Source organism: Panthera uncia (assembly GCF_023721935.1).
Source record: "Panthera uncia isolate 11264 chromosome C1 unlocalized genomic scaffold, Puncia_PCG_1.0 HiC_scaffold_4, whole genome shotgun sequence".
NCBI lineage: Eukaryota > Metazoa > Chordata > Mammalia > Carnivora > Felidae > Panthera > Panthera uncia.
In genome coordinates this window covers 99,231,095-99,246,158 of record NW_026057585.1, presented here as the reverse complement: position 1 = coordinate 99,246,158, position 15,064 = coordinate 99,231,095, and the positions used below count along the sequence as shown (strand labels likewise).

Below are 15,064 nucleotides of genomic sequence, written 5' to 3'. Positions count from 1 at the left end.
GGAAACATTCAACGTGAAGTCTTATTTTTAGCGTAGCCGACGGTCTCCTCCCAGAGTCTGGTGACGTGCTCTCTATTCGAGGGTCTTGGTTCCCAAAGGGATGCGAACATTATACTCACCTGAAGAATAATCTCAGCGTTTTGTTTGCGTTTTTTTTTTTTTTTTGGTCTGTTTTGTTTTGTTTTTAGGGAATTCCCTGTCTCTGCCCTTAGTAAGGGGACCGAAGTCACACCAGTGAGTCACCAGCCCGAGCGCGTGTCCCCCGCGCGCAGGGCCGGCGGTGAGGTGAGCAGGAAGGGGCCACAGGGAATCCTGTCTGCAGCCGGCCTGGACATGCGCTGTTCGCTCCTAGCGCGGGGTCCTTCTGGAGCTGGCCCGTCTCCCCGGATCCCAGCTCTAGCCTGAGGCCCCCAGGCCCGAGGCTCCCGTGACACCTGGGGGAAGCCTTCACTGTGCCCACCGTACGCCTCCATCGCCACCGTCCTCTCTGCTTCCTGCAGCCCAAAGGGGCTATTTCACGTTCCCAAGCCAGTCGTGGGCCGGCGGCAATGACCCTCAAACCAGATGAGATCGCCCCACCGGCCTCACAACCCGACCGCTTTATTTTTGCCTTTTCACTTCTGCATGCGACCGTGTCCGAGGGTCTTCTCTTTTTAAAGACGTGTTCTGTTTTTGAGTTCAGCCCGCTCTTGGAAATTTTTACTTGGCTTAAAAAGAACGTGGGAGGGGCGCCTGGCTGGCTCAGTCGGCGGAGGGTGCGACCCTTGATCTTGGGGTCGTGAGTTCGGGCCCCACGTTTGGGGGTAGAGATTACTTTAAAAAAATAAAATAAAAATGAAAGTCTTTTTCAAAAAAACGTTAGCATTAGAATGAAAAGTTCATTGTCGTAGAAAACAAAGACAAGAACAAAAGCGTGGGTAACGGAGGAGGCATCTACGACGCGGCCCTTGCAGCCGGGGTCAGGGCTCTGGGCCTCACTGGACCCACATCTTTCTCTGAATGGCTTCTTTTTAAAACATTTTTATTTATTTTTGAGAGACAGAGAGACACAGAGCATGAACAGGAGAGGGGCAGAGAGAGAGGGAGACACAGAACCCGAAGCGGGCTCCAGGCTCCGAGCTGTCAGCACAGAGCCCGATGCGGGGCTCAAACCCTTGAACCGTGAGATCGTGACCTGAGCCCAAGTCGAACGCTTAACCGATTGAGCCACCCAGGCGCCCCATGACTACCCAAATTTTGAAGCTTGTGATGAGCATAAATGATATTTTGAGATATCAGCAACAATTCTAATGTGATAATGTGATAATCTGTACTTATTTGGTGGAAGTCACAGGCATGCCTAATACTACTTTGGTTTGGTTCCTCATAGAGGAAAATACCAAGCTGTAGTTAGAAATTAGGGAAAACACGTAAGGTTTCTTCCCCCTTTGAAGTTTCCCGGGCCCTGAGTTCCATCTGTGTACCCCAGGTTAAGAATCCTCACCCCCAGAAATGCTACACCGTCTCCCAAGATTATGGCGCTTACACTCCTTGCCCAGTGAGTGACCTGTCTCCTCTCCTGGGAGCACTAGCCATTGGCCAGCTTTTCAATTAGTGCCAACAAAGGGCACCTGGCTGACTTAGTAGGTGGAGCGTGTGACTCTCGATCTTGGGTTTGTAAGTTCCAGTGGCATGTTGGGTAGAGAGGTCACTTTAGAATAAAATCTTAAGGGGCACCTGGGTGGCTCAGTCGGTTAATCGTCCGACTTCGGCTCAGGTCATGATCTCGGTCTGTGAGTTCGAGCCCCGCGTCGGGCTCTGTGCTGACAGCTCAGAGCCTGGAGCCTGCTTTGGATGCTCTGTCTCCCTCTCTCTCTGCCCCTCCCCTGCTCGTACTCTGTCTCTGTCTCTCTCGCAAAAATAAACATAAAAAAATAATAAAAATAAAATCTTAAAACAAATAAATTAGTGACAATTTGGTGGGTATGAAATGGAATCTCCTGGAACATTTTAATTTGCACTTTTCTGATTATTCATGAAGCATCTTTTCATATAGGTTTTTCTTCTGTGTAATGATTACCTTTTGTTCATTTCTCTGTTGGGTTTTTGCTTTTATCTCTTTGACTTGTAGGAATCCTTTATATGAGAAGAAATGGGGAGAGATGAGTGAACTGCTTGTGTTTTTGTTCAAATAAATAATAAAGAAAGACAAAAAAACCCTATTATTCATATATGTTACAAGTATCTTCTTCTGGATTGTGGCTTGCCTTTTTTATTCTTTATGGTATCTGCAATAGGCAGAAATTCTCAATTTTCATTTTTAATTAATTAAGTAATTAACTAATTACAGAAGGCTCCATGCCCAGCGTGGAACCCAAAAGGGCCTTGAACTCAGGACCTTGAAGTCAAGACCTGAGTTGGGATCCAGTGTCGGTCCCTTAACTGACGGAGCCACCCAGGCGCCCCGCAGAAATTCTTAATTTTAATAGAGTAGAATCTGTCAGCTTTTGTCTTTATAGTTTGTGCAAACTTCTTTTCTATCTGAAGATCATAAAGACGTCCATTTACATGGTGTTCTAAATTATTTACGGTTTTGTATTTCACGTGTAAGTCTTCAATCCACCGGGAATTAATTTTGTGTATGTCGAGATAGGGATCCGATTTCATTTTTCCCCCATGTGGTTAATTAGTTGTCCCGGCACCAGTTGGTGAATCCATTTATCCCCCACTAGTCTGCAGTTCCCCTTCTGTCCGAAATCAAATTTCCATGAGCGCTTATCTTTGGTTCTGGTCTCTATCCTGACCCAACACTATTGTTCCGTGCCCGCGTCAATACCACACCTTCGAATTTCTTTACCAGGTGGAGGCAAGTCTCCCACTTTCTTCGGGAGTACCTTGGCTATTTGCAGCCTCAGCTTTTCCAGAGAACTGTCAGAATCAGCTTGCCAAAGCTCACACAAAATACTCTCGGAATTCTTACTGGGATGGCATTGAATTTATAAAGCAATTTGTGGACAGCTGACATCTTTCAGTTATTGTCTTTTGATCCAAGAATATAGTCCGCTGTCTATTCATTTAGATCTTCTTTAATCTCTGATGTCTTTTCAATAAAGTTTTGTAATGTTTCCAGCAAAGGGCTTGCACATCTTTTGTTAGATTTGTTATTAACTCTTCCTTCTTTCCCGCCTTCTTGCATTTTTCTTAATTTCTGATATTGTAAAGACCTTTTAAAAAATTGTTGCTGTATATAGAAATGCAGATATATACTTTTATATATTGATCGTGTATCCAGGCTTAAAAAAAAACTCTTATTCTAATATAATGTAGCTATAAGTTATTTTAAGATTCTCATATTTTCATATCATCAGCAAAGACTGGCAATTATTTCTCTCTTCCCAATCCTCCAATGTTTTATTTCTTTTTTCTTGCCATTCTACCCTGGTTAGGATCTTCAGTGCAATGCTAACTTACAGGCAACTTACAATAGGCAACTTACGTCCAGTTGGATTTTAAAGGGAATTAAATATAACATTGGTTGTACAGTTGTCGTTTTGGGTATATATAGTATTCGGTCTTTATTTTGTTGTTAAAAATACCACAATTTTAGAGGTTTAGCAAGAAAAATATATTACCTTACAGTTCTGGAGGCCAAACATCTGAGTCTGTCTCTCACGGGACTAAAATCAAGGTGTGGACAGGGTTGTGCTTCCTTCTGGAGTCACTAGAGAAGAATCCATTTCCTTGACTTTTCCAGCTTCTAGAGGTGCCTGTGTCCCTTGGCTGTGGCTCCATCCTCCATCTTTAAAGCTGGTAATGTTGCATCTCTGACCCTTCCAGAGCGACATCTCCCTGACCAGCTCCCTGAATGTGTGTCCACATTCAACCAGCCAGAAAATGTTCTCCAAGTTAAAGGATTGAATGATCAGACTGGATCACCTGGATAACCCAAGATCATGTCCTGAAACCTAATCGTGTCTTCAGAGTCCCTTTTGCCATGAATGGTAATGTATAGGTTCTGGAGTGACATCTTTGGGGGGCAGGTTGTGGGGGATGTTATTCCAACCGATGTAGGCTGGCTGGGTCTGAGGACCCAGAGGGAGTCCTACAAAGACCAGCCCAAAAGGGTCCCTGGTCTCATACAGGATGAAAACCAAAATGCAGCCGAGAGGAGGTAAGAGCAGAGTTTATTGAAGACGGAGAGAGACTGGAGTGATACAGAGAAGACCAGCATGGCCTCTGCACAAGGATGATGTGCAAATTCATGAAGCGTTCCATATTAAAAAAAAAAAAAAAAATCTTTCCGGGTAATATAGGACTATTCAGGTTCTAGGGGTGCCTGGGTGGTTCAGTCGGTTTGGCGTCTGACTCTTGATTTCGGCTCAGGTCACGATCTTACTGTTGGTGGGATCGAGCTCCACATCAGGGTCCGTGCTGACAGTACAGAGCCTGCTTGAGATGCTCTGTCTCCCTCTCTCTGCTCCTCCCCCACTCACGCTCTCTCTCTCTCTCTCAAAATAAATAAAATAAACTTAAGAAAAAAAGGATTACTCACGTTCTTTATTTCTCCCTAAGATGGTTTTGGTAAACTGTGTTGTTTTTTTTTTTTCTAGGATGTTACCTACTACTTTATCTAAGTTTTCAAACTTATTGGCATAAACACTGATATTGACTTTGATAATACTTTCTGTTTTATGTTTTCCCTGCTTTTCAGAAGTTTCTACTCTTATTCTTTCCTTTCCAGACTTCTAAAATTCTAAAGTTGAGTGTTTGGTTCATTCATTTTGAGATTTTCTTCTTTTCTAACAGAAATGTTAGAATGTATCTAATGTATCAGACATGGTACATTATTTCTGTATATGGATATCAGTTTGTGTCCACATTCAGTTCTGATGACTTCCAAGTGTATGCACTTTTTCCCAATATATGTAGCTGTATTTCGTTACTGATTTCTAACTTAATTGCAGTGTGGTCAGAGAGCCCCGTCTGTATGGGGCCAATCCTGTGAAATATGTGGAACCTAACAGTTGGTCAATCTTTGTGACCATTTCACGTGTGATCCAATAGAATGGGTCTTGGGGCGCCTGGGTGGCTCAGTTGGTTAAGCGTCCGACTTCTGATCTTGGCTCAGGTCATGATCTCGGGGTTTGTGAGTTTGAGCCCCACATCAGGCTCTGCACTCTTAGTGGGATTCTGGCTTTCTTGGGATTCTGGCTTTCTCTCTCTCTGCCATTTTCACACTTGCAATCTCTCTCTCTCTCTCTCTCAAAATAAATAAATAAACTTAAAAATAGAATGGGTCTTCTCACATCCATCAGAATGGCTCAAATGAAAAGACAGAATACTGCTAAGCATTGATGAGGAGTGGGGCCCCTGGAGCTTTCACGTAGGACTGGCGGGAATACAAATTGCTACAACCATTTGGAAACCTTTTGGGCAATGTCTGCAAAGGCTAAACATAAGCTAAACATACCCAACAGAAATACGTACACGTGATCATCAGGTGACACCTACAAGACTGTTCATCCGGGGATGCCTGGCTGGCTCAGTCTGTAGAGTGTGTGACTCTTTTTTTTTTTTTTTTTTTACATTTATTTATTTATTTTTAAGAGAGAGTGTTTGAGTGGGAGAGGGGCAGACAGAAAAGAATCCCAAGCAGGCTCTGCACTGTCAGTGCAGAACCCAACGTGGGGCTCAAACTCATGTACCATGAGACCATGACCTGAGCCGAAATCAAGAGTCAGACACTTAACTTACTGAGCCACCCAGTGTGGCCCAAAGCATGCAACCCGTGGTCTCGGAGTCGTGAGTTCAAGCCCCACGTTGGGTGTAGAAGATACTGAAAGATAATAATAATAGAGGTTAAAAAAGTGTTTATCCCAGCCCCATTTATGCTGCTTGCAAGGAGGCAACGATCTAAATATCCATCCATGGAAGAATGGGTACGTGTGGCTTATTCATACAATGGAATGAGAATGCAAAGACATTTCTACACACATAAATCTCTCAAACATAACAGTGAGCAAAAGAGTACTACTGTATGGTTTCATCGATATTCAGTCAACATGGGCAAAATTAATCCACTGTGTTAGAAGTCAGAAGGTGGTTTCCTTTAGCATGGATTGTGACTGGGGTCGGTGCGGTGGCAGAAAGAGGGGTCTGAGGGTGCCATAAAGACCCATTTCCTGATCTAATCCAAGTACTAGGTCTGCCGTGTGTCGACTCCATGAGAATTCATTTGATTTGAGAAACACAACAGATGAACACAGGGGAAGGGAGGGGAAGGGAAAGGAAGGGAGGGGAGGGGAGGGGAGGGAAGGGAAAATATGATAAAAACAGAGACGCAAACCACAGGAGACTCTCAAAGACAGAGAACAAACTGAGGGTTGCTGGAGGGGGGATGGGCTAATTGAGTGATGGGCATTAAGGACGGCACTTTTGGGGATGAACACTGGGTGTCATATGTAAGATATGAATCATTGGGTTCTGCTCTTGAGGCCAAGACTACACTGTATGTTAACTAACTTGAATTTAAATAAAAAAGACAGAATTCCTTTGAGTTATGTTTTTGATTTGTGTACTCTTCTCTATATATCTTCTTGTTCAAGAAAAAGTTCAGTGGAAAAAAAACAAATGGAAGCACCTGGGTGGCTCAATCAGTTAAGGATCTGACTCTTGATCTCAGCTCAGGTCTTGATCTCAGGGTTGTGAGTTCAAGCCCCACGTTGGGCTCTGTGCTGGGTGTAAAGCCTACTTTAAAAAAAAAAGTTTGTTCCTTAATTGCTAGGTGCGATGTTTATATATTCATTAAATCAAACTTGTTAGGGGCTCCTGGCTGGCTCAGTTGGTGGAGGGTGGGACCCCTGATCACAGGGTTGTGGGTTCAAGCCCCGCTTTGGGTGTAGAGATTACTTAAAAATAAAATCTTAAAAAAAAAATCTCTTTAAATCAAGCTTGTCAATGTTCCTGTCAAATCTCTATCCTTACTTACTTCTTACACACTTGATCTGTCAGGTATAAGAGAGGTTGCGTTAAACTTTCCCGCCTTAACGGTGCATTTGGCAATTTCTTCTCATAAATCTGTAAATATTTGTTTTACATCTCTTGAGGCTGTATTACTGGATGCTTACAAGTTTAGAATCATTATCTCTTCCCGATGAATTGAAAGTTTTTATCATTATATAGTCCTCTTTATCATGGGTAATGATTTTTGCTTTCTTCTCTGTTTTGTCTGATGTTTAATAGCTGTTTCAGCTTTCTCTTGGCTACTGTTTTCCAGTTTATCTTTTTCTACATTTTCAATTTTTTTACGATCCTTATGTTTTGGAACCACCTCTTGTGACTAACACGTAGAGGAATTATTATTTTTAAGAAGTTTTTAATGTTTATTTGGTTTTGAGAGAGACAAACACACAGACACACGGAGCATGAGTGGGGGAGGGGCAGGAGAGAGGGAGACACAGGCTCCAGGCTCTGAGCTGTCAGCACACAGCCCCAGCGGGGCTCGAACACACAAACCATGAGATCATGACCCGAGCCGAAGTCGGACACTCAGCCGACTGAGCCACCCAGGTGGCCCTGTATCCAATAATTCTAAAATCGGGCCTTTGTAGTTCTGTGTCGCTGTCTGGTTTCTGCTGTTCTTACTTATGGTGCTTTGCCTCCTTGTGTGTCCTGTGGTTTTTGCTTGGGAAGTGTTCATTTTCCTCTCTTTTTATTGTTCATTCTGTAGGAATTCTTTGAGATTTGGACTGAGGTTGAGTTCTTCCAGGGAGGGTTCACATTTGCTTCTGAAAGTCACCTGAAGGCCCTATTCTCCCAAGATGGTGTGTGTGTGTGTGTGTGTGTGTGTGTGTGTGTGTGTATGTATGTGTTTCATATGCACACACTTTGTATCAGTTTTGGAGTCCAGTGCAGAAAACAGAAGCCAGTCAGTGTACATTAAGCAGAAAGAAGTTGAAAACAGGACATCAGGCGCTCATAAAATCCTTGGAAAGACAGAGGAGTGGTCATCAGCAGGCCTCCCTGGAACTGTTGAATTGATTCAGGCATAAGGAAGCGAGGGTTATGTGGCCACTAAGGCTATTGAAGCTGTTGCCAGAACAACCATATCTGCCCACAAAGCTGCTGATAAAACCTTGAAATACCTAGTCCTGCCACTGCCGTGGCTGCCTTTCACACTCGTTTCCATGACCTTAGTTGCAGAAAGACCCGCCCCTGTCTCGCTTCCGTCTACCAAATCTGATGCAGCTCTGGGCAACCGGCCAGACCTAATTCACGTCTAGAACCTAGCTGCAAAAGAGCCTCAGAAACGAAGCGTGTACTTTCTAGCTTCTGCCGGGTCCTTTGATCCTATTCAGCTCAGAACCACCAGACAGCTCAGTTCTTGTTAGCCTTTAGTCAACCTTTCCCTAGTGTATCTTTTCCCTTCCCTTATTCTGACTGGGGGAGACACTATTCACCGGCTACTGAACACTCACTTGTGATTTCCTTCTCTCTTGTATACTTTTACCACCTAGGCTGGGGGCGGGGGGCGGGGGGGAAGACTAGCTTCTTTTGTCAGGTGACAACAGTTTTGATTAATGAAACACAAGCCGAAGTCTGTTGAGATTCTGGGAGGGTGTTTGCTTTTCCCGAAAAAGGAAGCAACGTGACTAGTTTTTAGCTTTTCCTTTCCTGCTTTGAGTGTGGATGTAGAGGCTGGAGTCTTGGCAGCCTTTCTGTGACCATGAAGAAAAGGTAAAGAGAAATGCTGAGACACCATCCCTATACTACTGAACCAACACCAGCAGCCACATACTCCCAGACTTCTAGAAGAAAAATAAACCCACTTTGTTAGCTATTGTTAGGTGGTGTTTCTGTTATTTGTACTCAAAAGTAGCCCTAACCAATACAGAGCTTTCTTTTTATGTGTGTCTTCTGTGAATAACAGAGATTTTGTTGTTGTTAACTAAATCTGAAAGTCTCTGTATTCTAAAATGGGGATTCAATCCATTCTCCTTTTGTTTTGCTGATATGTTTTGACTTATTCCTGCAATGTCATTTGGTTTACTTTTTACCATGATTTTTTTTTTTTTTTGAGATTTTAAGTCATCTCCTCACCCAACCTGGGGCTCGAACTCACAACCTTAAGATCAAGGGTAGCATGCCCACTGACTGAGCCAGCCAGGTGTCCCTACCATGATTTTTTTGATGTTGAAATGTCTCCCTTTTTCTTTCCATTTGTTGGATTGATTTTTTTTAAGTTTGTTTATTTATTTTGAGAGAGAAAGAGCATGAGTCGGGGGGAGAAGTGGGCAGACAGAGAGGGAAAGAGAATCATCCCAGGCAGGTCCCACACTCAGCACGGAGCCCGACACGGGGCTCAATCCCACGAACCATGAGATCATGACCTGAGCCAAGACACTTAACCGACTGAGCCACCGAGGCGCCCCAGGATTGATCATTTTTTAAAGTTTCATTTTCTTTTTCTTCAAATGGTTTAGACGTTGTACATCCAATTTCTAGTATTCCCAAGTAGGGAATTTTCTGACTGCTTTTCTTTTTGTGTGCTGTAGGTCCAAGACTTTCTGCTCATCTGTCTTTATGTTCATGTTATGATCCTTTCTTTTATCTTCTGCTGTCAATCCTCTGAAACAAAAAACATATTTTTTTTTAGATTGGCATTTTTCAGGCCTAAGATTTCCATTTGGTTCTTTTTTATATTTTCTGTACTACTCCTAAAAACTCCCTATATCTTCATCCATTCTATCCATCATTGCCTGTAAAATCTTTATTTTTATGATAATTATTTTATTATCTATATTAATTTAGCATCGGGTTATCTACGGGTCTGCTTCTACGGCTTCTTCCTGATTACGACATGCATTCTCCTGCTTCTTTTCATGTCTCGTAAATTTGTATCATATACCGAACACTATGGATGATAGACAGTTGCTGTGACCTTCCTCTGGAAAGTGGTAAGTTTGGTTTTAGAAGACAATTAAATTCCCAGCAGATAACCTTGATCTTGTGGTGGTTTGACTACAGGCTTTTTTAGGGTATTTATCTCAGTTTTGCCCTCAGTCTGGGATATGGTGCTCACTTCTAAACCATGGCCTTTCTGGGCTTTATCAGAAAGCCCAATGGGTTTACCAAGTACCTCGAAGTTGGCTGGACTCGATATCCAAACTGCTCACGTTCCGGCTCAGTTCCTTTGGCCTTCTGGTTGCTTTCCACCGGATTCCTTGGAGATGCACATGTACGTACACATGCACAGGTCAGAGTTCAGCCATGGATTCGGGGGGTGGTTGTACACAGATTTGGGGGCTTCCCCCTTTCCACGATCTGCCCTCCCTCTATTCCTATCTACTCTGGAAGGAAACCCTGAAACGGAACCTCTGTCTTTTCAGTCCAGTGAGACTACTACTTGCTGTTTGAATTCTATTTCTCTAAAAAAAAAAAAAAGTTTTAGCTTATTTATTTGAGAGAGAGTGGGGGGTCGGGGAGCACAAGTTGGGGAGGGGCAGAGAGAAGGAGAGACAGAATCCCAAGCAGGCTTTGCACCGTCAGCGCGGAGCCCGATGTGGGGCTTGAACTTGAACTTGTGAGATCATGACCTGAGCTGAAAGTTGGACGGTTAACCAACGTCGCCACCCAGGCACCCCCTGAACTCTGTTTCTTGCAGGCTGAGAGAATTAAGGAACTGTCTGGGGGAAAGCTGGTTACACATGGATCTGCATTAGTTTGATTCCTTTTTTTCCCAGGGCACTGGTCGCTCCCCACTACCTTCACGTGGCTGGGTTTGTGTTTGTTTTTACCCTGGGTTTATCATTGCCATAGGCAGGATGGTTAATCCGATGCAAGTTTTTCTATTACCTGAAGTGGAACTTATCTCCCCAATTTTTTATGTACATTTAATAGTTATTCAATTATTTCCGGAGTTAATCAATTCTGTCCTCTTCTCTTGAGAGACCAAAGCATTAATCTGTCTTCAGTTTCTTCCTCATTCCCTTCCTGCTGGGATTAACCTGGGATCTTAGTTCTCTATTGTCCTTGATTCTTTAGCGATGCATAACACATTATTTAAACTCCACTGTAGGTTATAATGTCTTCTTTTCTCTCCATTGCCCATTGGACACATCTTCCTCCTCCTTGGATTCTTTTTGTCTTGCTGTGTTGCAACCCTTGAGAAATTCTTTCAAAAAGCCAATCTGAGAGTGACAGACTTTCTGAGGTTTGTATGCCCCAAATAGTTCATTCCGACCTTTCACTTGAATGCTATTTTGGCCGAGTACAAGACTGTGGGTTCAGAATCACTTTTTCTTAGACTCTTGATAATATGGCTCAAGCCATATTTTCTCATTTTCTTATTTTCTTCCAGCATATCCTGTGTTGCTGGGACTCCTAGAATTCTTGCTCTGTTGTGGGTAACTTCCTGCTCGTTTTTCCCTTTGGAAGGTGTTTTGTTTTGTTTTGTGTTTTCCAACCTCGGTATCCTGCAGTTTTGGGAAATGTGTCTGCGTGTGTCTTACTTTCAGGTAAATCATTTGACCTCAGAGAGTCCTTTCCATATGAAGACCCATGTCTTTCTTCAGATCTGGTGAATTTTTTCCCATTATTATTTTTTAACTTAAAAAATGTTAAGTGTTTATTTATTTTTGAGAGAGAGAGAGAGAAACAGAGTGCAAGTGGGCGAGGGGCAGAGAGAGGGAGACACAGAATCCGGAGCAGGTTCCAGGCTCTGAGCTGTCAGCACAGAGCCCGACGCGTGGCCTGAACCCATGACCTGAGCCGAAGTTGGATGCCCAATGGACTGAGCCATCAGGCCCCCCCGATTATTATTTTTTAAATTTTTAATTGAAGTATAGTTGACGTGTAACATTCTATCAGTTTCAGGTGTACAACATAGTAATCCAACAATTATATACATTACAATACAGTATGCTTTATTTACGTGATGCTACTCTCTATTCTTGTCTTCTCAGATACTAAATGCATCTTAACTCTTCCTCTGATTTTCTGTTCCTTGGCTCTTTTTCACAATAGCCTGTTTTCGTGGATGTACTATGCTGTCTCATCTCGGAGGATTATTTTAACATCTTGTTTGCTTTGTGAAGTGTTCGTATGGGTGCTGGTCTCTGTTTATTGAATTTTGTTCTTTTCTTGACACTAATTTTCCTCAAGTGCTTGGTGATGTTCGATTTTATGCTCATATTTATGTTCGAAAACCCCCTCTCTCCTATCTGTGGATCCAAGTTCTGATCACACGGGCTTGGAAAGCGGAAGGGCCGTGCTTCCAGACAGAGTGTGTGGTCGGAATGAGCGCTCTCCAGCAGATGGGTTTCCAGTCCCACCTGGACATTCCTTGTTTTTATTTTTATTTTTTAATGTTTATTCATTTTGAGAGAGAGAGCTAGCGAGTGCATGAGAGGGGGAAGGGCAGGGCGAGAGAATCCCAAGCAGGCTCTGAGCTGTCAGCACAGAGCTCCACACCGGGCTTAAACTCACCAACCACGAGATCATGACCTGAGCTGAGGACGTTTCTTGCTACCTGGGACCTTGATATGTTTCTGTCACCAACGCTCCAGCTTATGGAAACTCACACTCACTAACACAGCTTCGTACAGGGGGACAGGGGAAGAACTTGGCTGGGGGATACCCTAGAAGGGGTTCCCTAGATAATCACCCTGATGACCGCCCCAGGGCTCCTTCCTGTTCTGTGTCCGTAAAGGCACAGTTTTTCCAGAACTCTCGGAGCCGCTTTCACAAAAGTCGTGTCCTATGACGACTTCCTTGATCCTACTTCTCCATTGTATCACACCTGTCTGCTCTGTATCTTTCATGAACTCCTGCAACAGTCAGGCATGCCGATAGAGAGGTTTTTGGGTTTTTTAAGTTTATTTATTTATTCTGCGAGAGACAGAGACAGCATGAGTGGGGGAGGGGCAGAGAGAGAGGGGGAGAGAGAGAGAGGATCCTAAGCAGGTTTCTGCGCAGAGCCCAACGTGGCTCACAAAACTGTGAGATCGTGACCTGAGCCGAAACCAAGAGTCAGACGCTTAACCGACAGAGCCACCCAGGCGCCCCGAGAGTTTTGTTTTGTACTTACAGACTGAGCCTTCATTTCAGGAGTTTTCAGGCGATGCTTAGCGGGGCGGCAGGGGCCCCCCTGCGTCCGGCGGCGAGGGACTGATTCTCGGTCACCCTACTGCAGTGCATTCCTGGCTGTGAGCTGCACAACAGGATGCCGCACCACTCTGCATAATTAGCAGCTTGCCTCGGATGAGGTTCAGACTTAGAGGAAAGAGGCCTGCCAACATCAGGATTTACAGCCAGAAAAGCAGTTGAAAATATATCCTCAACGTTAGGCTACCAAATTGTAGAAGAACATCTTTCGGGGCGGGGGGGGGGGGGGGGGGGGGGGGGGGGAGTCCCACCTGGAACCAGTTATGGAGAAGTGAGGTGATAATTCCAGAAACATGGAAGGCGACTTCTAAGTCAGCCACAGCTGTGGCACTACATACTGGCATTTAAGTAATATGGCAGAGTTTTATGTGCAACTCAGGGTGTGGCACTTAGGTATGATTCAGAAAGAATAATATGAGATTGTATAGCTGGAAATGGGCATTTGGGTGGGGATTAAGCAAGGACAGAATTATAATGCATGCCAGTGGGTGGTAACACCTCTTTTTGCCTGTACTAAGGCTGTTCAGAGGAGACTCTGTATCTAGAAAACTTTTTTTTAAATGTTTATTTATTTTTGAGAGACAGAGAGAGACAGAGCTCGAGCGGGGGAGGGGCAGAGAGAGAGGGAGACACAGAATCCGAAGCAGGCTCCGGGCTCCGAGCTGTCAGCACAGAGCCCGACGGGGGGCTCGAACTCACGAACCGTGAGGTCATGACCTGAGCCGGAGTCGGACGCTTAACCGACTGAGCCACCCAGGTGCCCCAGAAAACTTTTTGTAATTAATGGATACGTGGAATCCTTAGGAATATGATTTAAGAAAAAAAAAAAAAAAAGCCCCGACACGAATAGACGTTGCATAAAGACGGATAGAGAAGGTTTTAGAGAAAAACGTTTTAAACAAGCCTTTCAGTTTGGTAAATCAATTCCTTAATGAGATCCTCATCAATGCCCAGACGACAAATGACAATCTATTCCCACCATTAAAATTTGTGGATTCTTGTATAAGGAACATTTGGACCGATTCAGCATCCACGAAACTCTGAGGAAAAAAAATGTGGCTTTGGAAACAGAAAACCAAAACAGATTTCTGGCTGTGGTCCTCCAGATCCTCCCACACGCTGATTAACTACAGGATCAACATCAACAACTGTTTTGTTACACCACTCCCACAGCACAGCCTTCCTCGGCCAGCCACCGACCGGCCCCGGTGACAGTGGGCTCTGGGCAGGTGTGTCTTCTTTCGGACCAAGTCCCTTGGTTCTAAGGCCGATTCTGGGGATGTCACCAAACCACACTCAGTGCGCCCAGCACGGTACCTGGCGCGTGACAAGTGTCTGACAACCGGGGGCCGTTCACGGGGTCAAGGGCCCCCCACGGGCAAGTCAGATCGGCCCAAATCCCGTCACGCGGAGGGAACCGCGGCGGTGCGGGGACCCGATGCTGTGCTCTTTCGCACGCCAGTTCAGTCAGGCGTGGTGCTCGGGGGTTTTCTGCTGGACCAGGTAAGGGGGCAGGAGGAAAGTGCAGATGTAACAACCAAAAAGGCAGATGGGAAGATAAAACTGTGGCAACGCTTTGGGAGGAAGGGCTTGCGTGGTTAAACGCACTCTTGTTGTCTTTGGAACGCAGTTATTATAATTTGTATCGAAATGACGCACGGGGCTCGGGGGTGCCTCCCCTACCTGGGTGCGCAGGCAGTGAGAACCCGGCCCGCGCTATCTTCACAGTTCTGGGATCATGTGAGCCCGGCCACCTGGGCTCCTGCAAGCCCCAGACGTGTAATTAGAGGCTCCTGGGCCGGGATGATGCGCAGACAAGTCTTATCATGCGTCTGGGCTGCCGTGGGTGCGTGAGTTCCCTCTGCAGCCTGGAGCCGGTGAGCCGGCGCCTGGGCCTCCCTGAACCACCAACCGTCCAGGC

At 44.8% G+C, this 15,064-nt stretch overlaps 1 pseudogene; it reads left to right on the top strand.

The window, feature by feature from the left end:
- Window positions 1-4,161: 4,161 nt before the first annotated feature.
- On the top strand, window positions 4,162-4,260 carry LOC125913801 (uncharacterized; annotated as a pseudogene).
- Window positions 4,261-15,064: the final 10,804 nt, after the last annotated feature.